Genomic DNA, 25,151 nt, shown 5'->3' with positions numbered 1-25,151 from the left:
TTTTTTTTTAGTTTTTTATGGCTTTTTAATTTGGAAGTTCATATTTATAAGATTTTCTTTCCCATAAATTTGAAAAAATATATAATTATGCCACATTTTTTTTTATCATAGTTATGTTTTCTTTGATTTTGAAGGTAATTTTATTTTATTTTTCAATTTTTTATTTTTTCCTTCATTTTTTTATTATTAGTTTCTATCAATTTTTTAATTCATCTTTTTTTCTCTATCCATTTTTCTACTCTTCTTCTTCTTCTTCTTTTCATTTTTATTCATTAATCTATTTGTTTTTATTGTTTTATTTTTTTTGTTCATATTTTTTCAGTTTTCTTTCCTCTATTTTTTTTTTCTCTTCTATCTTTTCTTTATTTTTGTATTTATTTTTTTCTCCCATTTTTTCATTTTTTTCTTCCTCCATTTTTTTCTACCAATTTTTTCCTTCATCTTTTTTTCCATTATTTTTCTTCTTCTTCTTTTTCATTTTTATTTATTCATCTGTTTATTTTTCTTCATCATTTGTTTTGTTTTTTTTTTCTTCATATTTTTTTAGTTTTCCTTCCTCTGTTTTTTTCCTTCTTTTTTCTTCATTTTTTCTTCTTTTTTTTCTACTTATTGTTTGCACCTTCCATTTTTTTTCACACATATATTTAATCACATAATTATCTTACTATTTTATTATTGTAATTTTTTTTATATTTTTTTCCACTATATGTAAAAAAATTCAAATAAATCAGGGCATACATTTCCCCCCAAGCCCCTGCTCGTGGTACACGACGTCGTTTAGGGCCACAGTAGGGGCTTTTAGGCTTCTCCATGGACTCTCCATATTCCACCTTTTACGCAGGCGCCGAATACGCGGTACATCGTGGTTGGTGACAGTACGTCTTTCGAGAACCGCATTAAATGGCCTAGCCTATACTCAGCCGTCGTTTCGCCTTTTGAGTGGAGAGCCTCGGATCCCACATCACGGCAATCCAATAGCCCTCCTCATGTGGCCTTTCACGTATATAAAAGGGGTGGCCACCTTACGCATGGGCCACCTGTTTATTTGAAAATTTTCTGAATTTCCCTTCTTCTTCTCTCTTCTCATCCTCAAAAAACCCTCTTTTTCTCCTGGTTACCGTTCCCAGCATTCCAGAAGATTAGGCGCAAGGGTTCCTTTGAGGTTTTGGAACCAGCCACTCCGTCGAGGCCCCAACCCAGATGACCCCTTCACCTCCCCCACAACAAAACATTTCGTAAGTTTTCTGACTGTGCATGCTTTAAATTTTCTTTTCACTGTAGCCTAGGTAAATAGTTATTGTAGCTGCATGCAATATTCTGCTGGTTTTTGTGAGTATGGAGGGTGTAGGTTTTCATTTTAGGGCATCGATTGTAGAAGAAAACCATTTAGGAGCATGGTTCATAGGGTGCGTTTTTCTAGGGAAATTTTCTGGGTAGGATTTTTGGGTATGCTTGTTCAAAATATCTAGCATTTTGGGTGCAAAACCGGGTAGCTTAGAGGACACGCTTCATAGGCGGTTTTGCATCTCTTGCCTATTGAAACTTTCCTTCCAAGGCAAACTTTTATCCTGACCTTCCTGACACACGAATTCTGAGTAATCGGGGATCTGTTGGGAGCACAGGCGCGTGTTCATAGAATCGCGTGGTCTCACTCTCCATGGGCTGAGCTTACCTCAGCCCATGCAAAGGAAACACTTCTCTTCAGATTCTTTCTTATGTTTAGGTCACCCTTTCTAAAATTTCTTCTTTTGTTCGCTAGGCGACCAGATGGGACCCAAGAAGAACGCTCCTAAGAAGACCGCAGGCAGCTCGTCCTCCCAACAGTCCAAAGGAAAGGAGGTGATGACAGACTCCCTAATCCCTGTCTTTGGGTCGGCCGTGGAGCAGGAGCTCGAGGTGGCGCCCAATGCTTTTTTCGAGGCCGACAGGATCGTCTCGAAGATCACCGACCAGGGGAGAGTGAATAAAATATTCCTCTCCCACAACATCGAGCTGGGGAGGGGCGCCCTGATCTCCCGACCTCCCCTAGAAGGTGAGCGGAGCTGCGCGCCGCTTGACGAGGAATACGCAGCTTGGAGTGACGAGCACTTCAAGGCTGGGGCCTTCCTCCCGCTGGACCAATACTTCGCCGACTTCCTCAACTACGTGAAGTTGGCTCCTTTCCAGCTCCCCCCCAACTCTTACCGTTTGTTGGCGGGGTTGAAATATCTGTTCCTGAAACAGGAATGGGAGGTCCCCACTCCGGCGGACATCTTATATTTTTTCTGCCTCAAGGCTAGCCTGGAGCAGCGGGGGTGAGGCGACGGGTTCTACTACCCGACCCGCTTCCCAAACACGGCTGCGGTCATCGAGCTGCCCAGCCACCCCAATGACTTCAAAGACCAGTTATTTATGTCCAAGGGGTTTCACAACTCCTAACTGCACTACTTCAACCATCCTCATAAGTGCCTTTTACTCGTAGCTCGTAAGTTAAGTATTGGTTAGCTCCCCTTTATCAGTTTCTGACTTAGAACAATTCTGCAGCCATTTTCGCGAGGACAGACAAGTCTGTGATCCTCGGGAGTCAGTACGAGACACTGGCGGGTTTTCCCCCAGTGAAAAGGACTATCGCCAGCTCGTGACAGACGAGATGATGTTGGCGTGCAAACTGATCTCTCCGGGCCAGACTTTGGCCCTGAGGAGACCCCGGGAGCCTCCCCCAGCTCGCGAGATGAGGCCCATCCCCAAGGAGGAGGCCGCGGGGGAAGAAGAGGATGAGGACAAGGTGCCTGTTAGGTTCATTTTAGGTTTGTTTTAGAGATCGTTTTAGGTTGTGTTTTGAGTTATTTAGGATTGTTTAGTGCAGATTTATGCTTGTTTTCTTTTTGTTTCAGGTTTTAATGGTCAATTACATAATATGGAGTGAAATGAGAAGAAACATGTTAAATATGATAAATACGATGGATTTTTTGTTGATTGTGGAGTTTCAAGACATTATGTGTGGAAAATACTACATTGAAGATGCTTAACACACGTCGTTTATGCTCTATAACGCAAGTCTGAGACTTCAAGACGCATTTTGACCATGATTTATTCACTTTCTGGAAACACTTATAGAAATAGACGTTGTAGATATTTCTCTTAGATTTCCATAGCTTTTTGAATCATTCAATTCTGAATTATATCGAAGGCATTATGATCAAAATACAATGAGCTGACGCTGCAGGCTGTTCGAACCGAGTTTTGTCGATTATGACTTTAGCGCTACAGCGCCATAATAAGAGCGCTACAGCGCTAGTGCACCAGATTTTGAAGCATTTTGGCACTGTTAATAGCGCTATAGCGCTCCAGAAGTAGCGCTACAGCGCTAGAGACGCGATTTTCACATTTTTTACCACTTTTTGAATGGAAATTTGGTCCTTTCACTTGGAAACTTTGGTAGGGATTTTTGAGAAACATATGATGCGACTGAAAAGGGGAGAACGACGGCTGGAGTAAGATCATCATATTGGAGGATTCGTCTCTAATTTTTTCATCTTTTTCTGTTAATTTTCATGTTTGTAATTGAATTATTATATGGCTAGAATGAATATCATAGGCTAAATTTTCTTTTAGGGCTTTTATGTGAATCTTTTGGAAACCCTTGTTATGGTTTAATGCAAAATTGATATTCTTCTTCATCTCTTTCAATTCCTTGCAATCTATGCTAATTGTGCGATTATTGATTGATCACCTCTAATTGCTATTTTATGAATCAAATTGAAATCTGAAAAGTGAAATTTGATATGCTTTGATTGTTTGGATGCAAATTTGATTTAGAACGAAGGTATCTAGATTATTTTCTTATTTTCTGAGTTGCGTGGCTAATGCCCTCTACATGATTCAATTTACCATAGAAATATAGGAAGTTTTCATTTAGATTGAATTTCATAAGTCTTGACCAGATTATGAATTGTTGTTGCAACTTATTCTTGAATAGGGAGAAGGGAATATAGATGCTTGCATTAGGAAATAACAGGGTGGAAAAATAGAGGATCATAATTGTCCTAATTTTATTTTCTTTTTTAATTTGTTTAATTCTTCTTTGCACTTCGTTAGTATTTTTCTTAGTTTAAAATCTCTGATAATTGTTTCATCAAATAGAATTAAAGGATTAATTGATTGGTAATTGATAAATCAGTCCTTGAGGACGATACTCGGTTTTTACCATTTTTATTACGAATTGCGACTGTGTGCACTTGCATAGCTATAAATTTCGCAACAGTGCCCCTCGTAAGGAGGAGGGGGAAGTGGGCGCTGGAGGTCGCCCAAAGAACGGACGAGGAGAGGATCCTGTTCGGAGCAGCCGCAGGTCCCTCTGAGCAAGGTAATCCTTACATGCTCAGGGGCTTAGATAGGGCCACTGCCGATCCCCAGTTAGCTAGGTTTAACCCCAACCAGCTTGTCCAACTCCATCGAAACAACCCCGACCTCGACGTAACCCTACTTCAGTGTGTCGACCGGCTCGTGCTGGATTACGAGAGTAGCCGCCCTAGGGGTACTGTAGTCGTAGACAACACCTTAGCCTTTAGGTCGGCCCTCTTTGAGGAGTATGGGACTAATCTCCGGTCGTGGCCCTCCCTTCAGGAGGGTACTGTAGCTCCGGGTCTTAGGCAGTATGTAGAAGAGTCTAGCCCCGAGCCAGATTCGGACCCAGGACCTGTTCCAGCTCGCGAGGTCATTGTCTTAGATTCCCCCGCAGGAGCTCCGGGGTCGATGGTCGTGACCATAGATTCCTCTTCTAGCTCGGGGGGTAGGATCCCTTTCAATATATATACTTGAGTTCCGCTTTTTCCCCCTTATTTTTGTTCTTGCATAAATGCTTACTTGTATACTAATGTTGTCTTTGTTTTTCCAGAGGAAATGTCTCAGCCCGGGAACAAAGACCTGCAAGCTATGTTCACCGGAGGGAACTCTTCTGCTGGAGCCTCTGGGCCCAAAATGAAGAAGCTCCAGGTGGCGAAGAAAGTCGCTGGGACCCCAACCAAGTCCCCTGCAAAGGGGAAAGACTAGACCCCAGCTGCCTAGGCCAATGTACCTCCACCTCCTGCCGCAGTGGAGAAGATGACCCCGCCCCCTCCACGAGCTCCCGCCTTTGTTCGGGATATGGGGGCGGAGCCTGGGACTTTGGTTACCATGCTTTGTCTTGTCTCTCCTTTTTTTTCTAAGGCAGTTGCCTCTTTGTTTTGTAGGGTGCTCTAGCTCTTCACCGGAGCATATCCAGGTCTAAGGCTCGGCTCGAGGACATGAGGGGCGAGCACCAGGAAGTTTTGGCTGCCCATCAAATGACCTTGGCCGCCCTGTAGGTGGCCCAACAGTAGGAAAAAGAGGCCAAGGATGCCTTGGCGACCGCGCGGGCTGAGCTGGACGCAGCCCATCCTAAGCTTCAAGAGGCTGAGGCTACCAAGACCGCCCTTGCTTCCGCGGTGGCCGAGTTGGACTCTGCGAAGACTGGAGCCGAGGAGGCCAAGGCCGCCTTGGCAGCGGAGAAGGCAGCTTCCAGCTCCACCATGGAGGACATGCTCTACCATTGTTGGGTCTTCAACTCGGATGGTGACTTCTCCTTTTTAGGAGCGGGCTGGGAGGACTTCCGAGAAGGGTTCAAAGCTCGCCTCCAGCAAGAGACGCCTTCTGAGACTGGGGAGGCCTCTACAGTGGCCGAGCAGGAGGGCGAGACGGCGACCTCCACGGAGCATCCCGGTGGAGCCTAGGGCCTTTCATTTGTTCTTTTTACATATATATATATATATTTTGTAACTTTGTATGAGGATTTTCCACCTCGAGAAAATAAGTCCCAGTGGCACTCCGGATATTGCATTAAAAACTTAGTTCGCGTTAATTCTTTGACTAATATCTTGTGCTTTTTAAGAAAAACATTGATTAATCAATTTGAATCAACTTCTAAGTTTTAGGACCTGGTTATGTCCAGGACGTTATTTTGAAAACTTAGTTCACGTTAATTCTTTGACTAATGTCTTGTGCTTTTTAAGAAAAACACTGATTAATCAATTTGAATCAACTTCTAAGTTTTAGGACCTGGTTATGTCCAGGACGTTATTTTGAAAACTTAGTTCGCATTAATTCATTGACTAATGTCTTATGCTTTTTAAGAAAAACACTGATTAATCAATTTGAATAAACTTCTAAGTTTTAGGACCTGGTTATATCCAGGATAGGACTTAGTTTGTTGTTAATCCTTCATCAATATGTTGTGTTTTTTAAGAAAAACATTGACCAATCGATTTGAATCAACTTCTAAGTCTTTAAGGCGACCTGGTTATATTAGTCAGGTACCATATGCCCCCCAAGTAATTAGGAAAGGGTCTTTCATGGTTACTTGAGATTACATTTGCAAATCTACATAATAATGAAAGAAGATTTAATTCTCATTGCTTAATACATAAGAAATGGCCTTTCTGAGTAAGCCTTACAAGGGTGTCATTGATAATACTTCTTCAAGTGGATGTCGTTCCAAGCTCGTGGGACCGCTTCTCCATTAAGCTGGGCTAACTTGTAGGTTCCTTCCTTTATGACCTCGGCTATTTGATAAGGCCCTTCCCAGTTCACTCCCAGTACTCCATCTTTGGGATCCTTGCCGACTAAGAAGACTCTCCTGAGGACCAGGTCGCCAATGCTAAAAGCGCGTTTTCGGACCCTTGAGTTGAAATAACGCGTAATCTTTTGCTGGTAATGCGCGAGCTGGAGCCGTGACTCTTCTCGCCTTTCATCAATCAGGTCGAGGGATGAGCAAAGTAGTTCATGGTTGCGATCCTGGTCATATGCCTGGATTCTATGAGAATATACCTTTAACTCAACAGGAAGGACCGCCTCGCTCCCAAAAGTCAAGGAGAAAGGAGTATGACCCGTAGGAGTCCAATGCGAGGTCCAGTATGTCCACAGAACCTGGGGGAGCTGTTTTGGCCAGACCCTTTTGGCTTCGTCTAGTCTCTTCTTAAGGCTCGCCTTTAGTGTCTTATTGACAGCTTCGACCTGGCCATTTTCCTGGGGATAGGCCACTGATGAGAAGCTTTTCACAATTCCGTACCTTTCGCAAAATTCGGTGAAGAGGTCACTGTCGAACTGAGTCCCATTGTCGGATACGATTTTCTTGGGCAGCCCGAACCGGCAGATAATGCTCTTGACTACGAAGTCGAGGAATTTCTTGGAGGTGATCTTTGCCAAAGGCTCTGCCTCAGCCCACTTTGTGAAGTAGTCGATAGACACCATGGCGTAGCGGACCCCGCCCTTTCCAGTAGGGAGGGTGCCAACCAAGTCGATTCCCCAAACCGCAAATGGCCATGGGGACGAGATCATCTTCAGCTCGACTGGGGGAGCTCTGGCAACTGTGGTGAATCGCTGGCACTTGTCACATTTCTTGACGTATGAGATCGAGTCCTTTGATAGAGTGGGCCAGTAATACCCTTGCCTTAATACTTTTAGGGCCAGGCTTTGCCCCCCAGTGTGATCCCCGCAAAAAACTTCGTGCACTTCCTGCAGGATGGCCTTTGCTTTGCCTGGCAGAACACATGGTAGGAGAGGTAGGGAATGCCCACGTCGGTACAACACCCAATCTACCATCGTATACCTTGTAGCCTGATACAGTACCCGTCGTGCGTCATTACGCCCCTCGGGTAACTTTCCATTGGTGAGGTACTCAAGGATGGGAGTCATCCAGGTCGGTCTGGCGTCGATCATCTCGACCTCCGCCCCAACCTTTCCTATACTTGGTTTCTCCAGGAACTCTACCAGTGCTAACCCCAGAGCCTCCGTCTCTGCGGAGGTAGCGAGTTTGGCAAGAGCATCTACGTTAGCGTTCTGCTCTCGAGGTATCCGCTCGATTGAGCCTTGTTCAAACGTAGACAGTTCGACTTTTACCTTGGCCAGGTAAGCAGCCATCTTGGCTCCCCGACTTGATATTCACCCAGCACCTGGTTTACCACGAGCTGGGAGTCGCTGAAGCACTGAACGGAGCTCGCCTTCAGCTCCTGGGCTACCCTTAGCTCGACCAGCAAAGCTTCGTATTCGGCCTCGTTGTTGGAGGCCTTGAATCCGAATCTCAAAGCCGAGTGGAATCTATGCCCTTCTGGGGATATCAAAATGATTCCAGCCCCGGAGCCGTTCTCATTGGATGAGCCATCCACGAAGATCTTCCATGATGCTTGGGTCGAGGTGACCTGGGGTGACCCTTCCACAGGATCCTCCCGGAATCCTGTGCACTCTACCAAAAAAATCAGCCAGGGCCTGACTCTTTATAGCAGTTCGTGGGGTGTACAAAATCTCGAACTAACTGAGTTCGATGGACCATTTCAACAGGCGTCCCGATGCTTCAGGATTTTGCAAAACCTGCCTTAAAGGTTGATCGGTCATGACGTGTATTGAGTGGGACTGGAAATACGACCTGAGCTTTCTGGAGGCCATGATAAGATAGAACGCCAACTTTTCCATCAACGGGTATCGGGATTCGGCCCCGAGAAGTCTCTTGCTGATGTAGTAGACCGGTTTTTGAACCCGGTCTTCCTCACGGACCAATACGGCACTAGCTGCATCCTCTGTGATAGCTAGGTAGAGGAAAAGAGGCTCTCCTGCCTTTGGTTTGGACAATACGGGCAGCTCGGCCAGATGTGCCTTCAGGTCGAGGAAAGCACTTTCGCACTCCTCTGTCCATTAGAATTTCTTATTTCCTCGGAGCAGGATGTAGAACGGCAGGCACTTGTCGATGGATTTTGAAATAAACAGATTAAGGGCTGCCACCCTTCCTATCAGGCCTTGAACGCCCTTACGCGACCTGGGTGAGGGAAGCTCGAGCAATGACCTGATCTTATCAAGGTTCACCTCGATTCCTCTAGTGTTGACAATGAAACCCAGGAATTTTCCAGACGCAACCCTGAAAGTTCACTTATGAGGGTTAAGCCTCATGTCGTATTCTCTTAGTATCTTGAAGCATTCTTCTAGGTTGGAAACATGGTTATCGGCAGTCTTTGACTTTACCAGCATGTCATCAATGTACACTTCCATGTTCCTCCCGATCTGGTTGGCGAACATTCTATTCATTAATCTCTGGTATGTAGCACCGGCGTTTTTCAGCCCGAACGGCGTGACCTTGTAACAATAGACGTTACTTGGGATCATGAAGTGGGTGTGCTTCTGGTCCGCCGGGTTCATGGCGATCTGATTATAGCCTGAGTACGGGTCCATAAAGGACATGAGCTCATGCCCCGCCGTGGCATCCACCAATTGGTCAATCCTTGGCAAGGGAAAGCAATCTTTGGGGCAGGTTTATTCAGGTCTGAGAAGTCGATGCAGGTCCGCCACTTCCCGTTGGGCTTCGGGACCAGCACGGGGTTGGCGACCCAAACCGGAAACTTGGCTTCGCGGATAAAGCCACATTTCTTGAGCCGGGCTACTTCTTCTTCTAAGGCCTAAGCCCGAGTTGTTCCCAGGCGCCTCTGCTTCTGGGACTTTGCAGGAACGCTCTTATTCAAATGAAGGGTGTGCATGATGACATTTGGACTGATTCCCACCATGTCCTCGTGTGACCATGCAAACACATCCAGGTTATCCTGCAGAAATTTGATCAGCTCCGCTTTCCTCTTGCCACAGAGGTTTTTCCCGAGCTTGACCCTCCGTGAAGGATTTTGTGGATCGATGTTTACTTCCTCGAGCTCTTCAATAGCTTGGAGCTCAGACTTGTCCTCGCCTATTCGGGGGTCAATATCCTCACTTAGGACGATACTTTCCCCCTCGACGCTCTAAGGTTTTTCAATCTCAGGATTAGTCAAAGGTTCCTGAGATTCCTCTCCTCCACCTTGGATGGCCATCGTTAGCAGCCCGAGTTTCGATTTTCCCTTCATGGAAATGCTGTAGCATTCCTTGGCAGCAAGATGATCGCCACGGACCGTGCATATCCCCGTGGAAGAAGGGAATTTCAGAGTGAGGTGGCGAACGGAGGTGATGGCTTCAAAAGCTATAAGTGTAGGTCGGCCCAAAATGGCATTGTACGCAGCGGGGCAGTCGTTGACCACGAACTCAAGGAGTTTTGAGACTGTCCGAGGTCCCTCTCCTAAGAAGATCACCAGCTCGATTGTCCCTATAGCCACTGATCCTTCTCTCGAGAAACCATACAACATCATGGAGGTCGCCTTCAGCTCGGCGGCAGTCAAACCCATCTTCTCCAGCGTGGACCGGAATAGAAGGTTTACCGAGCTCCCATTATCGACCAACACTCTCCTAACCCTCCGATTAGCGAGCTGTAGTGCTACAACCAGAGGGTCGTTATGAGGGAATTGAACGTGGCTAGCATCTTCTTCAGTAAAAATGATTGGTTGCCTCTCCAATTGCTGCTGCTTCGGCAGATGCTGCTCGGGGATGAACTCTACTCCATTATGAGCCTTGAGTTCGTTGACGTACCTCTTTTGGGCACCCCTGCTCATGCCAGCCAAATGCGGACCTCCCAAGATTGTGGATATCTCTCCTCCTATCACTGGAGGAGGGACATCTTGATCTACCCGAGACCCGGGCTGACTGACCGGGACTTCCGGAGCAGGTCGGCTTGTTGGAACCCTGTTCCGCGCATACTGAGCCAAGGGACCGGCTCTGATGAGAGTCTCGATCTCATCTTTCAGGTGTCTACAATCATCGGTATTGTGGCCAACGTCGTTGTGGAAACGGCAAAACTTGGAGGTGTCTCTCTTCCCCTTCTGGTGCTTTAACGGCTCCGGCTTCTTCCAGGGGAGGCGAGCAGAGTTTGCTAGGAAGATGTTCTCCCTAGAGTGGGTGAGCTCCGTATAAGTCGCATAGACCGGCTTAAATTTTTCTACGGACTTATTCTTCTTTGGGCCGTGCTGGTTGCCCTCGTCGTTCCCCTTTCTCTTGCCTCCACCGAACTGGTTATTCTGTGTAACGTTCTGGGTCACTGTCACGACCTCCGTTCCCACTCCAGCAGGCTGCTTAGGGACCTGGCTGGTTCCTGCAGCTGAGGCTTGGGCCTCCTCCAAGTTGATCCACCCTTGGGCCCTATTTAGGAATTCGTTTACTGAGCTGACTCCCTTCCTTTGTATTTCGTTCCAGAGTCCCCCTGCGACGAGGATTCCAGTCCTCAAAGCCATGAGCTTGGAGCTGTCATCTACGTCTCTGGCCCGAGCAGCGACGTTCGCAAACTTGCTCAGGTAAGCCTTCAAAGGCTCGTCGGGTTGTTGCCTCATGTTAGCCAGGGAGTCGGCCTTGACGCGAGCAGCCTGGGAGGCTCGGAATGCTCTTTTGAAGTCAGCTGAGAAAGTTTTCCAGGAGCTAATTGACTGCTTCTTGTTCTGTTTGGACCACTGTCTGGCCGACCCAGTCAGTGTGGAGGGAAATATCAGACACCTCAACTCGGGGCCAATGTTGTGGGCCATCATCAGTGTATTGAACATACCCAGATGATCTGACGAATCTCTGTCTCCGTTGAATTTGGACAAGTGTGGCATACGGAAACCGGGCGGGTTGGCCGTTGCTGCTATGCTGGGGGCGAAGAGCTCGAGCTCGTCCCCCGAATCATATTCGTCTTTCTCTTTCTCCGACAGGAGCTTCCTCATCAGCTCCTCCATCTGAGTCAGGCGCTCAAGGGTTTTGTCCTGATCTCCTTGGTTATTCCGGGGCTGTTCAACAGCTCTGGATCCATTGTATACGTTTGGTGGGTTATTTCCCCTCCTATCTTGAGATAGGTTATTTAGGACATTCCCGCCGTTACGTACCTCGGACAGGTCTCCCCCTGAGCGAGCATAGCTGCAACCTCCTACCGGGTCCCCCCTGTGAGAGTTAAGGCGATCTAGTAGGTCGCCCCTCGAGGTGGCTTGAGGACTTTGCGCCGAGCTTATGCGTTGACACAGGTCTCCGCCAGAAAGGTCACTCCGGTGACTTCCGGTCCAGTAGCTCTCGTTAGAGAAACTCGGAGCCAGTCTCTGGGGGTGAGGATCCGGGACTTCTCTAGGCGCCCTGCTACGATGGGAAGGTCCTGTTAAAGGAGGGTTTCTCCTGCTGCTTCCATAAGCTGGAATATCTCGAATAGGCCGAGGAGGAGACAGATATCTTATTGGTGAAGGAGGATGTCTGACCGGGGATGCAATCCTGGTCCCGTCAGGGCGGATCAGGTTAGGTGGGGGCCTTTTGGCCTTGCCAACTTGCGGGCCTTGCGCCTGGCAATCTGGACGAGGCGCAGGACAGCTGGCCGGGACGAGCTGGTGCTGTGAGCCCTCCCCGGATCTCCTTCTAGAATTTCCTCGAGCCCTCCTGGTCGCGCTAAGGCTGGCAGTGAGCTGGGAGTTGAAGTTCGGACCGAGTGGCTATACTGTTGTTTGGCTCTGGGTATTTCTTCGAAGTTTTCCTCTCGGCGGTGCGATGAGGGAGTAGAGTTGGACGTCGGAGGTCTGACCGAGCGGCTAGGCCTGGACCGATTACCCCGACGGGACTTACAAGTCTCGCCTTGTCTCTTTCCGACGTTAGCGTCGGTTGTAAGAGGGGGTAGTCGGGCCAACACCTCCTTAATTTGCTGACTAGCTTTCGCCAGTTGACTCCTTAGCTGAGCATTCTCCATCTCTACCGCCGTGTAAAAATCCGGGTTTGGATTAGGCGGCCGGGGTGCCGAACTTCCAGTGTCATCCTAGCCTACCGGTTGCTTGCCTGGCTGCTGCTGAACTTCAAGGTTTTGCTCACCGGAGATGGCGGCATGATGAGCCTCCTACCCATCATGTTGTTCCGCCTCGTTACCGTGCCTTGATCGAGTGGTCACCATAGTTGGATGTTTGCGATAGCACCAATCTGACCAGCTCTCAATGAAAGCACCAAACTGTTGACGCGGTTCTTCGCCAATAGGTAATTAAGAAAATAAGAGAAAGAGATCAGTGCTTAATAATAAACCGAAATAGATAAATGATCTTAAAATGGACTGATGACACAACTACATTTTTAGGTGGTTCAAAGGTTAAAATCCTTCTACTCCACCAGCCAATATTATTGCTATATGTCTGGTATTCTTTACGGGGTATTTCCTTACACAATAGAATCCAACCCTTTACAACTCCCAGGGTCTCCATATTTATAGGAGAGGGCACCTAGGAGTTGGTAAGGGGGGTCATCCCGTGATCTTCTGACCCATCATGTCACTTCTGTGACATTCATGATTAATTCCTAAAACCTGACAAATGAAGTGTGGTCTAATCAATAGGTAAGGGGGATAGTGGGCTGCACAGCCCAACCCAGCCGTGGGTGCCTGAATACGCACGTTCATGCTGCGTGTCCAAGAATTCAAGGATATATCAGACACGTGATGTCTGATATATGCACGTTTACATTGCGTGGTTGACTTTATAAGGGGTCACGGCTTCCACCTCCAGCTCGTGCCCCGAGCTGGACGCCTTCCTAACTTGCGGTCTTTATCTTCTTATCTCGGCCCTTAAATAATCTTGGCGAACCTTTGGCTACCTCGAGCTAAAGAGGTAGGACCTGACGACAGCAGCTCCGGTCATGTGGTATCCACATGGCTGATATAATTAGGTCATATCTCAGGTCGCTAATAGCCCGTGGAAAATCAGGGCGTACAATTTAAATAATAATATTTTAATCATATTACAATATCTCATTATTTATTTAATATTTAAATAACTAAAATTGTGGAACCAAGAAACTACTCAGAGTCTCTTATGCATGTAGCACAGTGACTGTGCACTGTGCTACACGTGTACCATATGCTAGGGATGACATGTGATTTTTCCCAATTTTTTCTTATTATTTAAATACCAAAAATCCCAAAAATAAATTAATTCAAAACTAATTATATTTTTGTTAAATCAAATAATTAATTAATTACACATAATTAAACAATAATTATGTTTGATGCATAGAAAAATATTTTACTTCTCAAATAAGTCCTTTTGCCCATTTTTGTATTTACCTTTGTCAGTGTCTGTTTGAGCCATTTCAGAGACCATGGACCTATAACATTAAGCTCCAATAAATTGTAACTAAATAATCAAACTCTTTAATTATAATAGTTAATTTATTGATTCTGATATTTCTTCACTATAAATTCAGAATTGCATTCTTTATGTTATAGATATACTTTTACAGAAATCTTATTCTAAGTTGTCAATTGATATAACCATCTTACAATAGTTCAACCCTTTAATTAATTAGTTCATAAATTAGAAGAGAACAGTTACCATTTTACTTTTCTAATTTACTTCTTATTCCTTAAGTACCATTAACTCACTAGTGAATAATTAATCTATAATCTAATTATAGATTTGAGCTCAAAATCATTCAGTTCCAGAATTAACCCTTAAGGGAACTAATATACGATCCGTTAGGAAAGATTAGATTCTGTATTGTTGATACATGTTCCCAGCCATCCATGATATTAAATCTCAAAAACAAAAGTCATTAGCCTCATTCTATGAAGAGACCTTAACGAATGAATCAAAATATTTAATAAACATGAACAGGAGTTCATGAACACTCAGGATTTAGGTTGATCTATAAATAATCATTAGTTATGATATGAATTACAAGTCTTTATTGTTAAATAGTTTTTGGATAAAGACTTTTATTCATATCGGTCCATGTCATATATAATCATATTATATAAAGCACCTTTACCGAGATGTCTTACCACATCAATAATCTGAATCTAGATTATTTGTATCATCATGATACTCAGCAAACCGTACTTACAACTCCAATTAAAGAATTCTACAACTTTAATTTTTTGTTGTTGACTTTTTTTATTCATTCATGTGATCTTAATTCTCTTGCACTAATACAAGATCACATCCTCAATAATGAATATGGAATTTTTCTGATATTTAAAAAATTATTCAAACAATAATTTAACAATCTAAATATAACAATAATAATAAACCTTTGTATTTATTTATTCACAGAAATAACAAATGTCTTTTACATACTTTTAGGACACACTCCTAACACATGCTTTATTCAGGTCAGAGAAGTCGATGCAGGTCCACTATTTTCCTTTGGGTTTTGGGACCAGAATAGGATTGGCGACCCAGATCAGGTATTTTGCCTCACGGATAAAGCCGCATTTCAAAAGTCAAGCAACTTCCTCTTCCAGGGCCGCAGCTCGGGTCGTGCCTAGACGCCTCTATTTCTGGGACTTCGCAGGCATGCTTTTGTCCAAGTTGAGGGTATGCATGATGATGCTCGGGCTGATACCTACCATGTCTTCATGAGACCAGGCGAAAACATCTAGATTTCCTTCCAGGAATTTCAGCAGCTCCGCCTTTCTTTCATCACCAAGGTTTTTCCCAAGCCTAACCACCCTCGAAGGGTCTTTAGGATCGATGTTTACCACTTCAAGCTCTTCGATAGCCTGGAGCTCGAACCTATCTTCGCCAATTCTAGGGTTGATATCCTCACTCAGGGTGGTACATACGCCGTCGGCTAGCTGAGATTCCTTTATCCCAGGGCCAGTTCTCACTTCTTGGGGTTCCTCACTTCCGCCCTGAATAGCCATCGTATGCTACCCGGGTTGTGATTTTCCCTTCATGGAAATGCTATAACATTCCTTGGCAATGAGTTGATCGCCTCGGACCGTACATATCCCCGTAGAGGAGGGGAATTTGACTGCGAGGTGGCGGATAGAAGTTATGGCTTCAAATGGCATCAACGTAGGCCGACCCAAAATTGCGTTGTATGCGGTGGGACAGTCGATGACCACAAACTTGAGGAGCTTGGAAACAGTTCGGGGTCCCTCTCCCAAGGTTATTACTAACTCAATTGTTCCTATCGCTGCCGACCCTTCGCCAGAGAACCCATACAGCATGATGGAGGTGGCCTTCAGTTCGGTTACCGACAACCCCATTTTTTCTAGCGTGGACCGAAACAACAAGTTCACTGAACTCCCATTATAACCTAGTATCCTCCTAACTCTCCGATTGGCGAGATGGGCGGTTATGACTAGAGGATCATTATGTGGGAACTGGACATGACTAGCATCTTCTCGGTGAAACTGATTGGCTATCTCTCAAATCGCTGTTGTTTGGGTATGTGCTGCTTTGGGACAAATTCGACTCTGTTATGAGACTTCAATTCATTGATGTATCTTTTCTGAGCACCTCTGCTCAAGCTTGCCAGATGGGGGCCTTCAGAAATGGTGGTTATCTCTCCTCCTATTATTAGAGGAGGGATGTCCTAACCCATCTGGGCTCCGGTCGGATTTGCTGGGGCTTCCGGAGCTAATTGAATGTTTTTCCTGGCAGGTTGATTAGGAGTGACCTGATTATAGGCATACTAAGCCAGGGCTCCAGCCCAGATGAGTGTCTCAATCTCATCCTTCAAATGCCTGCAATCATTGGTGTTGTGACCGATGTCGTTGTGGAATCGACAGAATTTGGAAGGGTCTCCCTTAGCCTTCTGATTTTTCAAGGGCTCTGGCTTTTCCCAGGGAAGGCGGGCATAATTCGCTAGGAAAATGTGCTCTCTGGTGTCTATGAGGTTGGTATAAACCGCTTAGATCGGTTTGAACTTTTCCACGAGTTTGTTCTTCTTTGGACTGTGTTGGCCGACCTCACCACTTCCCTTTCTCTTGCTTCCTCCCCCTGGTTATTCTAGGGACCAGTTTGAGTCATTGTTACGATGTCCGTTTCCGCTCCAACGAGCTGGTCAGAGACTTGGCCGATTCCCACAACCGATGCTCGCGCTTCTTCCAAGTTTATTCATCTCTGGGCCTTGTTTAGGAATTCATCCACGGTGCTGACACCTTTCCTCTGGATTTATTTCCACAACTCGCCCTCAACAAGGCTTCCAGTTCTCATAGCCATGATTCTGGAACTTTCATCCGCGTCCCTAGCTTGGGCCGCAACGTTGGTGAACCTGCTCAGATAAGCTTTTAAGGGTTCTCTGGGCTGTTGCTTCACGTTCGCCAGGGAATCTGCTTTGACGCGAACTGCTTGAGAGGCTCGGAATGCCCTCTTGAAATCGGCAGAGAAACTCTTCCGCAAGCTGATAGACTATTTCTTACATTGCTTGAACCATTGCCTAGCTGGCCCGATCAGAGTCGAAGGGAATATCAGGCATCTCAGCTGGGGCCCGATATTATGGGCCATCATCAGGGTGTTAAACATCCCCAAGTGATCTGACGGATCTCCGTCCCCAACGAATTTGGATAGATGGGGCATTTTGAAACTCGGCGGGTACGCCGTTGCTGCGATGTTGGGGGAAAAAAGCTCAAGCTCGTCCCCCGAGTCATATTCGTCCTTTCCCTTCTCTGATAAGAGTCTCTTCATTAGTTCCTCCATCTAAGCTAACCTTTCAAGGGTTTGGTCTTTGATCCCTGGGTTGTTCTGGGGCTGTTCAACAGCTCCCGTCCCATTGTACGCGTTAGGCGGGTTATTATCCCTCCAAGCTTCAGCTTGGTTTGGTGGGACATTCCCGTTGTCACATATTTTGGAAGGACCATCCTCCCGACGAGCATGACTTTCGTTTTTGGTCGGCTCTCCCCTCTTCGAGTTGAGGCGATCTCGAAGGTCGGTTTGCGGGGCAGCTCAAGGGCTTTGTACCGAACATAGATGATTTCTCAGGTCTCCACCAGATCTGCCACTTCGGCGGCTTTTGGTCCAATAGCTCCCATTGGAAAAGCTCAGGGCCTGTTGCCAAGGGTGAGCATCTGGGGCATTTTCGTGTGCTCGCGAATGATGAGCAGGAATGGCGGGAGGTAGGTTCCTCCTGCTGTTCCCGTACGCTGGAATGTCTCGAGCAGGATAAGGAGGAGATGGATATCTTATCGGCGAAGGAGGATGTCTGATCGGTGATGCAATTCTAGTTCCGTTAGATCGGACCAAACTAGCCCGCAGTCTCTCTGTTCCAGCGCCTCCAGCCCTCTACATTTGGCAATCCGATCGCTGCGCGGGGGGGCTAGACGGAGTAGGTTGGCCACGCGAGCTTCCCCCAAATCCCCTCCTTGAAGCATCGCGAGCTCTCCTGGGTGCATTTGATGGTGGAGCCGAACTTGGGGTTGAAGTTCTGACTGACCGGCTGACTCGTTGATGGGCCTTGGGAAAATCATCAAACATAGTTTCCTGGCGATGGTGCGACATGGGCACAGAAATCGGGGTTGAGGTTATAACCGATCGACTGGGCCTGGGCCGACTATCCCGATGGGACTTGTGAGTCCTGCTTTGCCTCTTTCCGATGTTAACGTCGGTTGCAAAGGGGGGTAGCCGGCCTAAGACTTCCTCGATTTGCTTAACTGCTTTGGCTAGATGACTCCTCAACTGCATGTTTTCCATTTCCACTGCCGTCAGGTAACCTGGGTTCGGATTTGGCGGTAGGGGCGCTGAACTCCCAGTGTCGTCATGGCCCATCGGCTATTTCCTCGATTGTTGCTGGATCTCTGGGTCTTGTTCATTGGATATGGTGGTATGGTGAGCCTCCTGCCCACCATGTTGACCCGCCTCGTTACCATGTCTCGAATGAGTGACCATCATGATCAAGTTTTTGTGATAGCACTAATATAAATTCTCTCAATGAAAGCACTAAACTGTTGACACGGTTTTTTGCCAACAGTGAATTATATGAATAACTAGGATGAATTAGTGCTTAATGATAAACCGTAATAAGAAAATGATAATACTCAAGGATACTAGAAGTCAACTATGAACAGAAAAATGATCACTCCTTTTTACATGGTTCGGAGGTTAAAATCCCCCTAGTCCACGAGTCGATATTATTATTGTTTCTCTCTCTTGATATTTTTATAGAGTATTTGCATTACAGAAAGAACCCAACCCCTTGCACTACCCAGGATCCTGATATTTATAGGAGAATGATCTCTGGGTAAGTATTGGGGTCATCCCGTGATCTCTTGATCCTTCACATCATTCTTGTGACAATGATGATTAATATCTAAATTTTACACTGATGTGCAGTCTAATCAATCAGATAAAAAAAGTAATGGGTTGCAGGACCTTAATCAGGTGCGTGATGTCTGATCACACACGTTTAAATTGCGAATCCGGGAATTCGGGAATTAAACAGACACGTGATGTCTGTTATAGGCACATTTATATTGCGTGGTCAACTTTACAAAGACCCTGGGGTGTGTCAGGCCTCTGAGGTACCACGAGCTTAATGTAAGTCTAGCTCGTGTCTTTTGGTGCCATGTTTATGCAATGGTTCCAGGTGATAAGCTGCTAAATGATTCATCAGTTCGAGCTATTCGTCTAGGGGATCGTACGAGATTTCCCCAGATGAATGGTGAACACATGGCGTTTTGCTTATGACTTTTTGTTAGTTCGTTTTTCCTGAGCTGCCTCAACAAAGTACGTGCTAATATTCAGAGCGTACAGACTTAATAAGATGTTTTCTCCAAAAAAGTTTGACAAAGAGAGAAGAGAAATAAGACGTTAACGAGAAGAGAAGTTGAAGAGATAAAAACTAAAAATAATAAAGTGAAAATATATTTGTGATTTTAAATTGTAACTTTAAATTATGAAAAATAAACATTAAACAATATCAAAACAATAAAATATATTAAGTATCCAATTTAAAATACTTAGTCAATATTGTATAATGAAACTAATATAAAACTTATCAAATGAAAAGTACTTAATTGACTAAAATAATTTCATAATTTAAATAAACTTAATTAAGAGTAAAACTATGGCATAAAATCATTTTTGTACAAAAATATAAGAAACTAAATTCATAAAATTGAATTTTTTTTAAAAAGTCATATTTTTGTAAACTTATAAAAAAAACTCATTAAAAGATGTAATTTCCTCTTAGTATTTTAAGAGCGGATTTCACAAAAATTTCCGCACGTGCCATAAATTAGATCATTAGGATTAGCAAGGGCATATGTCATTGCTATTGCTGAAACTAATTAATTTATCAAACAAACTTTCTTTTGAAAGAAAAATGGAAGGAGAATAGAAATAATTAATAAATAAAAAAAAGAGCTTTTCTATTGTAATTATCTAGAGATTTATTTGGGTTTTTATTTTTGTGCCGAGTTTGTTGACTCTACAAAAGTGTCTTATCAAAGAAAGATAAAATCGTTATTAGAGCACTCTCAATGAATGAGCTAAAATGTGTTATTTTTTATAATATAGAGAAAAAATGGTTAAATAGTATTCCAATGGGTGATGTAAAGTTATATTTTTTTACCTAAATGAATAGTATTTCTCTATATGTAGTGAAATATTATTCATCAAGCTATACATGTTTTATTATTTTTTTATAAACTTTTGTATATATATGAGTGCGATACTATTATATTTAATTATTTTATTTCTTAAAATGAATAAAATATAATATATAAATGATGTAGAGAAAAAATAGAGAAGCAGACGTATGGTATAATGTAAAAGTTTGAGGTAAATTATAAAAATGTATGTTTTGGTGATATATTTTGTAATACATTTTCTCTATAATATTTAGCTAAAACTCATAAAAATATCGTTCATCAGCTCCTTTATACATATATATATAATAGATATGCACAAACTCTAATTAATCAATATCTACATTTACATAACATTTACATATCATTTATACAATATTTTAATATTATTAATTTTTTTATAAGCTTTCTCTCTCTATTTAGTATATATTTATTATTATTTTTTCTTTTTCAATTATTTTATTTTACTTTAAGTAATAAAATATATTTAAAGATATAATATTTAAATAATATAGAGAAATATATAGAGAAGCTGATGCATGATATAATGTAAAACTTTGAGGTAAAATAGAAAAATGTGTATTTTGATGAAGTATTTTAAAAGATGGAATACGGCACACATTGGGAGTGCTCTTAGTCTGCTTATGGGGATTATGATTTGGTTTTGATCATTTCTTGGTGAGATTTATATTAACTGTTTAAGCTTTTTGGTCTTATAATGAATTTGGTCTGAGTTAACATTTTTCCTAAAAAAAAACAATGTTTATTATTGTAAAATTTTAAAATTAATTGCTACCACTAGATTAAAATCAAGAATATTGCTATGTACACCATGACTACTCAAAAATCAATGTCTTAAGAATATTTTTTCTTGAATCACCACATTACAACCAACCTAAATTTAAATTAGAACACACGGAATTTAAAGAAAAGATGTCCCAACTACCGTTGATATTAATACCACTAAATTATACGCCCAGCTAAGCTTATTTATAAATCGATTAAATGCCTATATTGGAATTCTCCTCATCATAAATACAAAATAAAAATAAATGCCCATAGTCATTTTCATACCAATATAAATTTTCTGCGCCCATCTCCATTATTGTATTTGTGTCCCACGCTACAAACCCTTCTTAAATGTAGTCTTCTATTAGATATTCAGCCATTATAAATATTAAATATGAAAACAAAGTAAAAAATACAATAAAATAATGGGTTACAACAGGTTGTGGTACACTATTAAATATGAAAACAAAGTAAAAAAAAAATACAATAATGGGTTACAACAGGTTATAGTAGACTATTTCTCTAAGTTATTCTCGGCTTCTGATGTAAATTGGGAAGAGGTGATGGCAAGAATTTACCCTTCTATAACCGCAGCTCAAAATGAAGAGTTGATGAGACCGGCGGTTGATAATGAGGTCAAAGAAGCTCTGTTTCACATGAATCCTAACAAGTCTCCAGGTCTTGATGGGATGAGTCGGGGTTCTATCAGAAGTGTTGGCATTTAGTGGGTTCTGATGTGGTAAATGCATTAAGGGATTTCTTTTCTTTGAGTTTGTTGCATGAGAGATTGAATGAAACCAATATTGTGTTGATCCCGAAGAAGCAACAACCTATTAGTATGGGAGACTTGCGACCTATATCCCTTTGTAATGTTCTTTACAAGATAGAGTCCAAGGTGTTGGCAAACATGTTAAAGATGGTGTTGTCTCACATCATTTCAGATACACAAAGTGCTTTCATTCCAGAAAGACTTATTTTAGACAACATTATGGTCTCTTTTGACGTAATGCACTATCTGAAGAGAAAGAGACAAGGGAAAGAAGGGTATATGGCGATTAAATTGGATATGAGCAAAGCCTATGACAAAGTTGAGTGGCGGTATCTTCCAGCAGTAATGGAAATAATGGGTTTTGCTAGAAGATGGGTGGACTTGGTAATGAGTTGTGTTAGATACATGGTCACTCATGTAGGGAGGGAGATGGGCCCATTGTTCCAACAAGAGGATTTATACAATGCGATCCACTATCCTCATACCTATTTATCATGTGTGCATAGGGATTTTCTTCATTTATTCGTTCTTATGAGAGTAAAGGATGGCTTAGGGGTTGTTGTGTGGCTAGTTACATGTATTTCTCACATGTTATTTGCAGATGATAGTTACATGTATTGTAAGGCGAATATGAGAACAGCTCAACATGTGGTAAATCTTCTTCAATGTTTTGAGACAGTGTCAAGGCAAAAGGTTAATCTCGATAAGTCTTCGGTGTTTTTAGTACCAATACTTGCCCTTATACTCGTGTTCAAGTGTGCTCCCTATTGGGTATGCAAGAGGCAAGGCCGGATAGTTCATATTTGGGGCTGCCTAATACTTTGCACGGAAATAAATCAGTCATTTTGGGATTTCTGAAGGAAAGGATGCAAAAGAAGGTGCTTGGCTGGGATGGCAAGTTGCTGTCTAGGGCAGGTAAGGAGATTCTGATTAAAATAGTGGCTCAGTCCTTACCAACATATGCCATGAGTGTTTTTCTTCTTTTGATAGAGTTGTGTAAGGATATGGAGAGGTTGATGAGTAGATTTTAGTGGAAATCGTCTTCTGATAATAAAAAAGGGATAAGTTGGATGAGTTGGGATAGATTGAGTAGTCATAAAACAAAGGGAGGTATGGGGTTCAGACACTTGCGAGATTTCTACTTGGCAATGTTGGGTAAACTGGCGTGGAGGATTATGACTAGACTAGAGTCGCTAGTTGGGAAGGTGTTCAAAGCTAGATACTTTCCAACATGGACATTTCTTAATGCCAGTTTTGGGGCCAATCCGAGTTTCGTGTGGTGGAGTGTTTGGGAAACTCAATATTTCATTAGGAAGGTTGTTAAGTGGAGAGTGGGGTCGGGGGAGCGGGTGAATTTTTTTGGTGAACCATGGTTTCCTGATAAAGAAGATCCACTAGTGCAAACTTCTGATGCTTCTTTAGAGGGGTTCACAGTGTCCAATTTGATGAAAATTGATAGGAGGGAGTGGGATGAGGATGTTGTTAATGATTTATTTGATGATAGGGATGCTTCTCTTATTTTGAGTATTCCCTTGAGTTCGAATACTATTGATGACGTTTGGTGTTGGGAGGGTGAGAAGTCTAGGTTGTATTTTGTCAAGAGTGCTTATTATGGTATTCAGAGGGACAAAGAAGGTGACCAAGGGGAGGATCACTCGGGCTTTTGGAGACAACTTTGGCGCTTAAAGGTTCCTACCAAAGTGAAGAATCTCTTTTGGAGGGCAGTCACGTGGTGCTTACCTACAAAATCACAATTGCTTTTAAAACATGTGGCAGTTGACCAGTATTGTCCTTGTTGCAACATGGTCGTGGAGTCAATATATCATAGCCTCGTTAGTTGCTCTTTTTCCCAAGAGGTATGTGGTATCTTAATGATTGATGTGAATGTAGATGGTTTTGAGGTGTTTGGTGACTGGTTCGAAGATATTCTTCAAAGATTTGATCATGACAGAGTGGGCAAGATAGCAACTGTCTGCTGGGCTATTTGGGGAGCGAGAAACAATTTGGTTTGGAATCAAAAAGGGGAAACTATAGCTGCTTTGGTTACATCAGCTTTACCTTGCCTTGAACAATGGTCTAATGCTCAAGATAGAAGTTTCGATGTCTCTATGGAATCTTTGCTGCCTGGGGACGGGAGTGAGCATTGCGTGAAGCCTCATGAGAATACAATTAAGGTTAATGTTAATGCAGCCTTATTTACAAATCCTATGAGATTTAGCTACAGTTTGGTTGCAAGGGGCACATATGGCAGGTTGGTGGAAGCAAAAGCAGTGTGTAAACAGAGTCATATTCAGCCTGAGGTGGCTGAAGCAATTGGAATGAAGGAGGCTATGAGTTGGATACAGGGACGACAAGAGGAGAAGTTTGTCATTGAGTCATACTACCTTAGTGTGATACAAGCAGTAAGAAGCTCAATTCCGATGAGTTCTTACTTTGGGGTAGTCATTCAGGATTTTAAGGTTTTGTTATCTGGTTTTCATAATGTCTCATTGTGTTTTTATTAAATGCTCTATGAATAGTGGTGCTCATTGGTTGGCACAAGCATCATATGTTATTTCTAAGCGTATTTTTAGGGAGAGTAATGCTCCCTTTGAGTTAGTGATGTATTGATAAACGATCTATCTTAATGAAGTTATATTTTCATTCAAAAAAAAAAAAACTCATTCCTCCTATAAGACAATTTACATTGCACGCATCATAACTTATATTTAGCACAAATTCAATGCATAATAACATTTTAGGATACAAATATATATATGATGATATAAAGGAGATGATGTGACACTTTAAAATTGCTCTAAATCATTCTATTTATTTTCTTAGTTTTTCTCATTTTTTATTCAATTTTTTCTAAAAAAAATATTTTTATTATACTTTTTTATTATTAATAATAATAATAATTGTTGACTGTATTTTTAGCCAACGACGTGAGAATGTCAATAACGACAAACATTCAAGAGAATTTAAACGACACAGACAGTTTAATCAAGAAAAGTAAATAACACACAAGATTTTATAGTGGTTCAGCCCCGTTCAGTCGGTAATAGCCTAATCCACTTAGAGATTTTATTACTTTATCTACACTCAAGATCAGATGAACCAGTGTCAACTGAGTTTCTTCAGTGTAAATTTTCAGGAATACAAAAAGGGTTCTCTCTCAAGGAAAACGCACTTTCTCTCTCTAGAACTCAGACCAAATCTCAAATTGCCAAAAGTCCTTTTCTGATCCCATCAACCCTCTATTTATAGGCTTGAGATCCTAAACTGATATCCCCCTAGGATCGGGATATTTTATTACTAATATTATATTTAAATTACACAAAATATTCAAAATAAAACAGATTCCTCAATTCGAGTGAGGAATGAGAGATTCCCGCGATGCCCAGACTGATTCTTGCTGAA

Source organism: Humulus lupulus, chromosome 7 (genome assembly GCF_963169125.1).
Source record: "Humulus lupulus chromosome 7, drHumLupu1.1, whole genome shotgun sequence".
Lineage (NCBI taxonomy): Eukaryota > Viridiplantae > Streptophyta > Magnoliopsida > Rosales > Cannabaceae > Humulus > Humulus lupulus.
The sequence above is the reverse complement of the archived record's forward strand: the minus strand, read 5'-3'. Positions refer to the sequence as shown.